Here is a 12,040-nt window from a genome sequence, read left to right as displayed (position 1 = left end):
TGGCTGGTATCGACCTAAGTTGCTAAAAACCAGCTTTGACTTTCTTCAGGAAACACCACCTATTAACACAACTATGATACAGCTACTATATACAGATTAACAAGAAATTCAAGTGGATTAACACCAATCTGATATTGCAATATCTCATTTATATAAGCACTAGAGCTCAAAGTATATGCAAAATGCATCTTTGATATGTCTGAAAAGGTATATGCAGTACCCCATCTCCTTTTCTGTGGCTGGAGTTACACCCCTAACATCTCTGGGCTGACTGGGTTCTGAGCACATGCTGAGCCCTTTGCTCCCTGTATGCCTATCAGCCACAAAACTGGGCCATCATGCTGACCTGTAAAACAAATAAACCCCAGACCTACCTCATAACAAGAGAAACTACCTCTACTGTGCATCTAAAAGCCAGCAAAGTCAGGTTTTATGCTCCAGTGTGTCAATTAAATGCTGAATCACACTGGACTGAGTTTCAGGGCCAAGTCCTGTCTGGCAAGAAAATGGTCGGAGGGGTGTTGCAGGGAGAAGCTGCAAGTTAGGGAATAAAAAAAATGCAGTTTTGTGGCCCCAGGTCCTTCCCTCCTGGAACAAAGGCAGGCTGTGCCATGCAATTATAATTGTTCAAGATCCCAAAGAGCAAAGAGACTATGGAAACTTTTAGAAATTTGGTACTGTAGAAGTACTTCCATATGAAGTATTTCCTCTCAAGCTGATAAATTAGACCAGATTTTTTTCCTCCATCCAGAAGACCAGGACTAGAGTTCACTTCTTCCTAATCAAATAAGACAGAAGCTCTGCCTCACAGTCCTCACTTGGGCAAAACCACAGATCCTGCATGTGGGAGGTGAGCAGTCAAGGACTAAGTCTTCACCAGAAAACTTAATGGGGAAAAATGCTCAGATGTGCTCAGGTTTGTCCCACGTGCACCGAATGGCCATGTCTTCCCAAGACAGTGACAGATGTCTCTACCTAAACTGGCTATGCTGGTCGATGCTTTGCCCCACAGCAGGACCCAGGGCTTCTCCTCCAACCACCCAGGGCTCCCCATAGCCACCTTTCCCCAGGGCATTTGAAGAGGTCAGATCACAAACGAGTTGTGGGTTTGTGCCCACCCTGACTGTTCTGCACTTCTGCATGCAGGTGGTTTGTAGGGTGGTTGTCATAACTAAAGGAAGCTGTGTCACTTTTCATGGTCTGGTTGCCCACACTTGTAGTTTTACTTTGAAACAACATATGGTTTTGTTCATTTTTTTTACCTCTTTCCAAACACACACATGTAATTTTTGCCAGCCAGGCTGCACTTTGAGCCTGTCCTGGCACGTTTTTGCAATGTCGCTGAAGTTCGGCATTAGCTGAGCCACTGGCTGTGATCTGTGAGCTGGTAGGAAGCGGGAAGCCACAGGTGAGCCAGAAGATCTTCCTGAAGCATGAAAAAAACCCCTGCAAACAGCCTACACAAGCCACAGGAGTGACCTCAAGCTAACCAGCAGAGAGAGAGATGCCTTTAAATCGGTCAGAGGCAAACCACCCTACACTTAGAGCAGTTCCTTTGTTCCAAAGCTTTGAAGCAATAACTACAATGAGCAGTTCTCACTCATGTAACAAATCTGTAGGATATGTACCTGGGTGTCTTGCAGTCACTCAACAGAGCATGGGATTACTTGTTATGCATGCACTAGCTATACACCAGGCATCCTTAGTTTCTCTAGTCTTTGACTTTTCAGCTTCTGTCCCTCGCAGAAAGGCTTCCTGGCCACGTGGATAAGCTAAGGATTTCCTCAAGGCTTGGCTTCACTCCAGGCAGACAGATCCCTTGGCTCACCAGCCTTTGTGCAGGATGCAGAGGGACACAATCCTAGTCAGCAGGTGTGACACTGGCATTTAAGCAACACTGTGGAGGCACTTGTCCTACAATCCTCCAAGCAGCAACAGTGCAGCTGCCGAGAGTTTGGCAGAGCACTCAGGAGGGCTCTGACAGACAAAATGTTGGGGAGCACCAGCACCTCATCAATGATCAGGTCACCAAGGTCATATCCAAGCAAGAAAACGCCCAATAGCCTTGCCCTTTAGGATCATGTAAGCAGTCCAGGCTTGCCCTCCACTAACCCTCCACTACCACCAGCTGGGTAGTTTCTTGCTACCACCCAAACCATTGGCAGTGAACTCTTCCAAAAGAAAGACTGCATCCACATGATGGAGTGCTACAGCCTGAGAGGGCTGTGGCACACCCCATGCAGACATACGTTCTCTGGCAATGCTGTTGGCCATCCCCTGGCCCTGCAGTGCTGCAGAAGGCCCTGGAGCACACCCAAAGGCTCTCATGTTGCAGATGAGCCCCAAGAAGCACGAGGTGAAGTACATTAGGCTTGGTATACATGTCAAAAATGAAAGATGGGGAAGAGCATTATGTCTGACTCGGACTTGCAGCCTGAGTCGTGAGATGTTTGATGAGGTACTGGTGGAGACGTACATCATCCAGACCAACTGGGAAATTGCGATGATGGGGTGGCATCCTGAGGCCCTGGCCTGTGGGAAAGCTGATCAGAGAGTACAGGTGTCAGCCTGTGGCAGGGAAGAAGTTGTTTTGTGTCCTTAATTTAGACACACGTCTCTCCCCACTGAAGTTGCCCCCATGGATGTGTGCAAAGCAGGTCTCCTTCACTGATGCCCCTGGCCATATTCAGGGGTTTTCCCCACTATTAGCTTGTCAAACTGAGAACACTGGCTGGGTAAGTCAGGCAACACCCACAAAAGGCAGAAAAAAATACCTGCTTTTCTCTTTTGCTCACCAAAAAGGGCAGTGACATGAGTGCATTGGATACACACCCCTCTCTCCTCCTAGAACCTCTGAAGGGAGAGGTACAGAGAGGCTGGTCTTGTTTCTGCTGACAGATACTGCATTCACCTTGAAGCCACCCCTCCCCAGAGTACACATGGGGGAAGAGAATGGGCTGGAAACAACCAGAACTGATCCCCCAGCCCTCTGCCTGCTCTCACACAGACAGTGAGGACGGTAAGCAAAGCTGACCTGGCTGAGACCTCCCACTCCATCCCCATGAGGATTTTTTTCTCAGAATCCTACAAAACAGAAATAAATAGAAGAAATAATTCTGTCAGTCTGGGTTCAACAGCTTATTTACCTTTTGCCAGGGAATATATGGAATATGACATATAGCAAAGAAAAGCTGTTCCTCTCCAAGAGATGGGAATAGTCAAATACAGATATGCAAACTGACTTAAAATCAAGTTATGGTTTTGTATTCAATATTAAAATAAGAGGGATGCTTTTTAAACAGCTCTGATGCTGAGCAGTCCTGTACCAGCAAGGTGACCACCATCATCAACACCAGTAAGATTACAGACATCATTATGGTAGGCATCAAAGGTGTAATATTAAGTGCATCTCAGCTTAGGAAAAAGGTTCTTTCTTCCCCATAGGTACTACTGGAAGCTCATTCAGAACCTGTCACTTGCTTTTCCTAAAACCAGACAGCATCCATACTCTGACAAGGATGTTGCCAATTGCACTTTAAATAATAGTTATGCTCTAATTAGCAATGTGTTTTTCCCATGGTTTCACTCTTTTCTCACACAACGCCAATCCAGCCAGCAATCTCCTCACTGTCCCTAGCAGGCGGGTTTTTGCCAGGTTCAGCCACTTCACCTTTGCCTGAGCCCCCAGCCCAACCCCAAGGGGTGCGTAGATACCCCAAAATCACAGGGAACTGCATTGCTATATGCACAAGAGGCTATGTGCTCAACAAGGGTCTTCTTCCGAGCTCACCTAGCATTTCTTAATTTCACTGCATGTGTGGGTTTTTGAGACAGTGATTGTTTTAAGTGACTGTTCCAAATTTTGGCTTTTGTATGAGTTCTCGGGCTGTTCTTTTTGGGGTTGGGACTAGGACAGCACCAAGGTCTTAAAGGATTAGATTTAAGAATAATAAATGCTGCTTTAAATTTATTTTTTAAAAAATCCACTCCCTGAAAAAGCAAACTTCCTTGTCTTCTGTGGCGTCTTTGTGAGCAATAGGAGGGGAGGGAGAATACGGAAATGTACAGCACTTGGCACTGGGTACACCTCAAACTAGTTTTACAACATTTTACAATGAGCTCTGGCCATGTGACCTATGTGGAAAGATAAACTGAGACATTTAATCTTTTTTTTTTACCACAAGGAAGTGAATTTTATGTGGTTGTGATCATTAAATTACAGTAAATGATTTGCCCACAAGAGGAAAAAAAAAAGCAACAGAGTGGTTTAACATAGGGAAGGCTGGGACAGGACAGCTGTTTGTGACCAAATATCCTTCCCTAGCTTGAAAACACTCAGTGAGCTTCACTATTTTCTCCCTGGCTGTGGCATTTAGGGACATGTCATCTAGATGCAGGTGAGGATTGCCCACCATTTGCTTTTGCAACCAGAGTATGAATAACAACTTTCCAAAAGCCAGCTGCTTTTTGAGCTAAAGCAGCAGCAATTACCCACATGTAAGTCGCTAGAAAGTTATTTAACACCGTATCACTCTGGAAAGCAGCAAGCTTTACAACTTTTGCTTCACCTCCGCAATACCATGAACTTCTGAAAAGAAAGCTGGGTGCCCGGTGAGCCAGGCACTCTGGTGTACTGGGATAGAGGAAGCCAGTTCAGCCCAGCCAGTAGCATAGGGTTGCCACCACCGTGGACTGGGAACATGCCCCCACTATTTTATGAGCAGCCTGAATCATGTCCCTGGCATGGAGAGGCTGGGATGAACTCGGTGCCTCCCTCCTGTCGGAGTATCCCCAGGGAGCAGCATGTAGTCCCCACAGCGACAAGGCCAGCCCACGCCTCTGAGACACTTTAGGCTAGGTTATGAGTGGAGGAGCATCCTTGGTGAGCCAATGGTTAGTCAGCATTGTCAGCTGAGGAACAGAAGATGTGCAAGAAACTCTGCAGCCCATGTCCATGAATTATCCCTGGCATGGTCTGTCCTGCCCACAAGGGTACACACTGCAATTTTCTTGTTAGCACAGAGAACTGCCCTGCAAACAACTGACGGGTGCGATAGCTGTTGTCAGAGTGCCAGTCACTGGAGATTGTCTTCTCCAGCGCTGAGGGTGTCATGCCCGCTGATTTCTGAGAACTGTGGCTTTTTGCTTTTTTTTTTTTTCTCTTTGGCTTCACTCCCACATGCTAACACACATATTAGAGTATTCATTAGGGCAACATTAGTCTGACTATTTAAACAGCTTTTTGCTACAGTCTGCTCAATCCATGGAAGCATTGGCCTAAGCAAGATAACAGCTAAAGTTGAAATGTACCTTTGTAAAGGTACTGCTGCTATCCCCTGGGACATGCTAGCTGTGTATCTGCATGGGCTAAGCCAGGTTTTTCATCTCAGGTGCTATAAGAGCATGACATCCAGGTTTCCAGACCAGATCTGGCTCAGCTTTGACCAGCCCAGAGCAAGAGCAGGAAGCCATGCACCCCAAGTACCCGTGACCATCCTGGGAGAAGGGCTGCTGCCACTCCGGTGCTGGCCCTGCCACCCCCTGCCAGCTGGGACGAGCGGAAGGGGAAGAGTGAGGGTTTGTGTTTAACCAGGCTCAGCTTCCTGATGCGGTTTGCCACGTCCCCACATGAACCACTGCACTGGCACAGGCAGGAGCAGAGGGGAGAACCGGTGCAGCCCAAGGGAGCTCCCCAGGAACAGCCCGGCATCCGCTCCCGTCTCAGCTTGCCTCCATCGCAATGGCGAGGGCACAGTGGCAGGAGCACGTGAGAAACACACAACTAGCAATGCCCTGGGCAGGTGAGCATGGCTGAGCAACGCAAAAGCCCCACCTGCAGCACAGAAAACATCTTGTAGATGAAATTGGGCAATGCCACTTGTTATAACTGCACTGTGACTCTTCCTGTGAGGCTGCTGACGCTCAGCCCAAATATTTCCTGCTATGAGCCATTTTTATGAACTGGCAGATCTGCTCCCGTTTATTCTTGTGAGTAGGTTTTTTCCAAAGATAATTCCTGGGCCCAGTGCGGCCTCACGCTCCCTGCCAGCAGCCCAGCTGTGTTTCCCCCAGGGTCTGCTCCACTAGCCTCTCCTCATCTGCTTTCCTGCCTCTCTCCTGCTGCTTGCGTAATGGTGTTACACATCTCCTCAAGGCTTTGGAAGGGCTGTAGGGCTGGCAGCAAGCACCATCAGCAAGAGGAGGATCAAGCACCCATAGCTCTTTCACATGCCAGTGCCGCCCCCACTGCTGCTTCCCCCAGCTTTCTCCTGCCATCCTCTCAGGATCCTACCAACCGATGGCAGCGCTCCCACAGGCACCACCATCACTCCCTCACCTTTAAGAGGTTTGACTTCAGTTCACTGGAGAATTGGGTTTTCACGTCTGCAAACAGCAAAAGCTGTGGGGAGAGCTGACCTGGCTGTTGTGGTCCACAGAGGTTACGTTGCCTTTGAATAAGGAACAGACAAAAAAATTAATGAAAATCAAAAGGTTAACAAGTTTCCTGTAACATCACTCCTCTGCGTGTCTGATTTGACTGGTGTAGCTCAGATTGCACCTGCACAGAAGTATTTTCTTCTCATCTTACCACAACCATGGAAAATGTCTACCAAGCATTTTAAAATTTGTCTTTGACAAAACTTAGGAACACCCTGAAATGACCTGTATAAGATGAGCAATCACATATAATAATCTGAAATACTCATAACTCAATGACTTTGGATATTTCAAGACAAGTCCTTAAGAAGAGACTACTAAAATATCCTGGCACCACACGTTATGGTGGGAAAAAAAGAGAACATGCCTGTCAGAAAGATATTTCAGAATAGCCTTCTGATAGTTCATTACAAACTTAAAAGCATTGTTATAAATTATGCTTGGCAAGCTTTCCTCAAGCCTCTCTGTATTTTCCTATTGTTGATTCCAGTCTTACCAGAACAGTCTTTTTTTTTTTTTTTATATTAATTGTTACCTGTCTGTTTATTAGTTGGGTCAATCCATAAGCCCCAAAAGGTTTAAATCCCATAGTGAATAGAAGGGGTGGGAGTATACTTATTATATGACAAAATTGTATCTACATACACTCCCAGAATGTTTTTCCTTGGAGCCTGACATTACAACCCTGGTGTGATGGGCAGGACAATGTCATGGGGTCAGATGGGGCTTAGAAGTCTCAGGTCTTGTTCCCTGCAAGTTTTCCACTTCTGTCAAGTTTGACGTGAAAGCAGTACAAAAGGGCCAGCACATGAGTGCGCATGGGAACACACACCTCCCAAAACAAAAGATGAAAGCTACTCTTTTAATGAAACCAGAAGGGGGAAGAAAAAAAAAGTGAAGGTAGAGTGGAAAAACCTGCAAGAGGTCAACAAGGGAAACAAAGGGCAGCTTTATGCAAGCAGCTGCTTCACTCCAGATATGGCAGACTGGCTAAGGCACTGCTGCTTGGTGTTTTTAATACAGAAATTCAGTGTAATTAGGGCTTTGCTTGTACCAAGAAGATAATGGCAACCCAAAAGATAAGATTTAATAGTAGATGAGGCTTGGAAGAATGGAGAAGAGAGAACAGACAAGGAACAGGGCTCTCCTCCACAAAAAGCAAAGGACTGCTAAGGAAAACAGAGATGATCCTCTACATTTTACTTTTCTGCTTTGATCAGACAGAACAAAAGCTTTTGATGGCTGTTATAGGATCTATTGATCAAAAATGAGAGCCAGGTCCAAATGAGCAAATATCTCTAACTGAAGGGTAAATAAAGCAGATTACAATTTTCTAGTAAGAAAGCAACTTTTGGACAACTAGTGACTGGCATGAGAAAGCACATTTTTTTCAAAAACGTGAGGCTCAAACTGATGAAATCTAGAAATAGATGTTTAAATAGACATAGAAGGATCAGTGTCAAGGATGAACTGATACAGGAACTAGCAAATAATAAAGCTGGGCAAGCCATTATAAGATTTCTGCCAAAAAGCTGTTCAGAGGCACCCACTTGAGCTGCATCCCAAGCAGAACAACCACGCATGTGTCAAGCGAGCAGTGCAGCGTTGGGCAGCTGTAGCATTGGTCCCCATACTGCAGCCCTGGCCCCTCACCTCTGCTCCTGGGATGGGTCTTGCGAGTTCGAGCTGCCAACATCTCCCTACTTGGTAGGAAGACTTACCCTGGCAGCTGTTGGATGACAGCTTGCTAGTGGTCTGTTGTCAAAGTGACCACTCGCGTGAAATTTTGATTTTTGGTTGGACACTCCTGCTATAAGGAGCCTCATGCAATGGCTGTTCTGGTCCAACATAGTATGTGGGGTTTTTGCCAGAAGAGAGACAACTCTACCTACTTTAAATTCTTTCATTTCTACACTTGCTCAGCCCAAACTGCAAAGTAGCTTGAATTTACTTAACTTGCTACTACAAGGAATGTCAAGAGAGAAGATGTTGTTTCAAAGTAGTGCAAGATGAATGGTGTAGAAGAAGCAGAGTGATGGTATCTATTTGCTTCTACACCATTTACAGCCTAACAGAGAATTCATAAATTCCCCGGGAAGATCTTTCCATCTCTTTAGCAGGTACACAGTCAGAACTTACGGGCAGCTGTGCTGAGTCTGATGCAGGATGCATTTAGCTCAAGATTTATTCTCCAGCAACGGCAGAAGTCAATAGCCAGGGAAGAAAAAGAACAGAACAAATTAATCTACTGTGCCCAAGCACTCCTCCAGCCTCTTCCAGTTCAGGGGATTTCTGCAGGTGAGCATTATTTTCTGTTTATTTAGTACCTGTCAACAGATATCTCTGCCAAGTACTCTCTCAAATCAAACTGAAGGCAGCTCAATCAGCCATCCTTTTTATTTTGCATAGGTACTTTGTATGTTCCCCTTACTTTGTCACATATTTGCTTCCATTTAAACTATACATGACTTTCCTGGGCCTGAAACGTAGAAGAACAATGTCTCATTGTGGGGAAGGTGGGAAGGAGCATTCACCTTTAGAGACAAAGTGGTAGATGATCAGTGTTTCATTCTGACATGCTGACCCATCCAGCAGTGGCTGCTCCACAACTCTGAAGATTTAGCCCTCATTCTGGTGCTTGAACAAAAACATTTTTTTGAGATACTAACCTCAGTTTAGAGCAATGTGCCCTTGAAAATCTCATCTAGAATACTTTTGAAATGGTGGTATTTGTTGCCATTGATTTTAAGGAAGGAGTTATGGATGAAATAGCTACTTTCCACAAGGCAATTCAAGATTAGCATATGGAGAAATAGCAGCCACATTCTGCCCACAGGAACAATTAAAGCTTACAACATACACGCTATTGCAGAAAGCGATTTGCATTGGCAGGTAGATGGCATCTTCTGTGCCAGGGGTTGCCATAGGTATTCAGGCTATTCAGATCATGCCTGAACACTATACTGGTTAGGAATATAGCCTGACAGCCAGCAGAAATGGAGCATATGTAATGGACATACAGGGCATAGTATGGCTCATGTACCCAGTCTGTCCTGTGCACAAGGTGAAATGAGGCCTGGCTTCAGTTGGGCATCTCATCTACCTGAGATCATGCACAAAGGACATGCTGCAAATGATTTCCAAGTTGGGAAATGAAGGAGCAGAGGAGCTGTGAAGAGTTGGGCTTTAGGAAAAATTATATGAAATGAGTAAAAAAGAAGACATGAGGACTGGATGTTCTGGAAAGTGAAGGTAGGCAAATGCATTTTTTTTAAGAATAATTTTGAATGTTGCTGTTAGATCTTGTTTGGAGACCCTTTTTTTCTAAAGCCACCCTAGCTTCCACCACACACTGCCTGAAAAGCTGCTTTAAGGTACATTTAATCATTGCATTCATATTCTGTGCTAAAACATATTCCAGCAAAGAGGCTGACAGCTAAAATGAGCTTTTCCCCAGTACAACAGGACACAGATGTTACAGCCTACATTATTCCTTCATAGGCTCTGCATAACCCCCACAGGCCTGGACTTGCAGAGAGGAAAGCAGCCTCCACAGCACTGGTGGATAAGGGAAGGGCAACTGACATCATCTATCTGGACTTGTGCAAAGCATCTGACACTGTCCCACATGACATCCTTGTCTCTAAACTGGAGAGACATGGATATGACAGATGGACCACTCAGTAGATAAGGAATTGGCTGGATGGTTGCAGATGCAGTCAACAGCTTGATGTCCCAGTGGAGAGCAGTGATGAGTGGCGTTCCTCAGGGGTCAGTATTGGGACCAGCGCTGTTTAACATCTTTGTTGGTGACATGGACAGTGGGATGGAGTGCACCCTCAGCAAGTTTGCTGACAACACCAAGCCGTGTGGTGCTGTCAACACACTGGAGGGAAGGGATGTCATCCAGAGGGACCTGGACATGCTTGAGAGGTGGGCCCGTGTGAACCCCATGAAGTTCCACAATGCCAAGTGCAAAGTCTTGCACATGGATTGGGGCAATCCCAAGCACAAATACAGGCTGGACGATGAGTGGATTGAGAGCAGCCCTGAGGAGGAGGATTTGGGAGTGCTGGTTGACAAGAAGCTCAACAAGACCCAGCAACGTGTGTCTGCAGCCCAGAAAGCCAACTGTATCCTGGGCTGCATCAAGAGAAGCGTGGCCAGCAGGTCAAGGGAAGTGATTCTCCCACTCTGCTCTGCTCTCATGAGAGCCCACCTGCAGTACTGTGTCCAGCTCTGGGGCCCCCAGCATAAGGACCTGTTGGAGTGAGTCCAGAGGAGGCCACAAAGATGATCAGGGGGCTGGAGCACCTCCCCTATAAGGGCAGGCTGAGAGAGTTGGGGTTGTTCAGCCTGGAGAAGAGAAGGCTCTGGGGACACCTTACAGCAGCCTTCCAGTACTTAAAGAGGGCTACAGGAAAGATGGGGAGGGACTTTTGACAAGGGCTTGTAGTGATAGGACAAGGGGTAATGGCTTTAAACTGAAAGGGGATAGATTTAGGTTAGGTGTAAGGAAGATATTCTTTACTGTGAGGGTGACGAGACACTGGAACAGGTTGCCCAGAGACGTGGTGGCTGCCCCCTCCCTGGACATGTTCCAGGCCAGGTTGGATGGGACTTTGAGCAACCTGATCTAGTTGGAAGGTGTCCCTGACCATGACAGGGCAGTTGGAACTAGATGATCTTTAAGGTCCCTTTCAACCCATGCAATTCTATGATTCTATGAAAAAATTCACATTGTTACTTATTTTTGATGAACCCTCATAAGCATTTCAGGACTCTAATGTAATGGATTGCATCTTGCCTCATGATTTTTATAGCCATAAATGTACTTCACTGCCTAGTTTTAAACTCATAAGCTACGTTTTACAGGTAGCATGGTGGCTTTGCTACAGCTGCCTTGGAGATGCTCCTGACAAGAAAGGCAAGGCTGCAATGCCAGTCTGTAGGTACCCAGGAGCATAAAGAAGAGATAGCTGAGGCTTGCACACATTCCTGGGCTGATTGCCTCTGCAGGTAGTGGTCTTCTCTGCTACAGCTCCTCTGGAAAGCTTTCTAAACTTAAAGTCTCTAGAACACCACCACAACCAACTATCCTGCAAGAGCTCCAGAAAAGCTGCAATGCCACCTTTGCAATGCTGTCCCCAGTGATAAAACACAGTAGGACCACCTTGGCAAAGATGAGCTGAAGCAAACAGCATGAAGAAAGGACAGAGGCAAACAGCTGCTTCTGTACATCCTCACCATACACATGCTCCCAACAGCTCACACAAAAGGGCATTCTGCAGGATTTGAGATTAACTCAGCTCTACCTGCGCTTCTGGACTCTGCCACTGTGACTTCCAGGAAGAGCAGCAGAGACAGCCCCATGTATTTCAGTGCAAGGGAGCAAAGGCTAAACCAGGAGTGCCAGATGGAAGGAGCACACTGACCCCAGTTTCCTATGAGGATACCCTGGTGCCAACTGCTTCTGGTTCCCTCAAACAGGAACAGGTTGGTTTGGGGCACTGGATCCCCTATTTGTACACAGGTGGGCTTTGAAAAGCAAACCTGACCCTCACAAACACCCACTTTCATGAGCAAGTTTTCTGCAGGGGTA

This window comes from Strix aluco, chromosome 4 (genome assembly GCF_031877795.1).
Source record: "Strix aluco isolate bStrAlu1 chromosome 4, bStrAlu1.hap1, whole genome shotgun sequence".
Taxonomy (NCBI): Eukaryota; Metazoa; Chordata; class Aves; order Strigiformes; family Strigidae; genus Strix; species Strix aluco.
Note: the sequence above shows the minus strand (reverse complement) of the source record.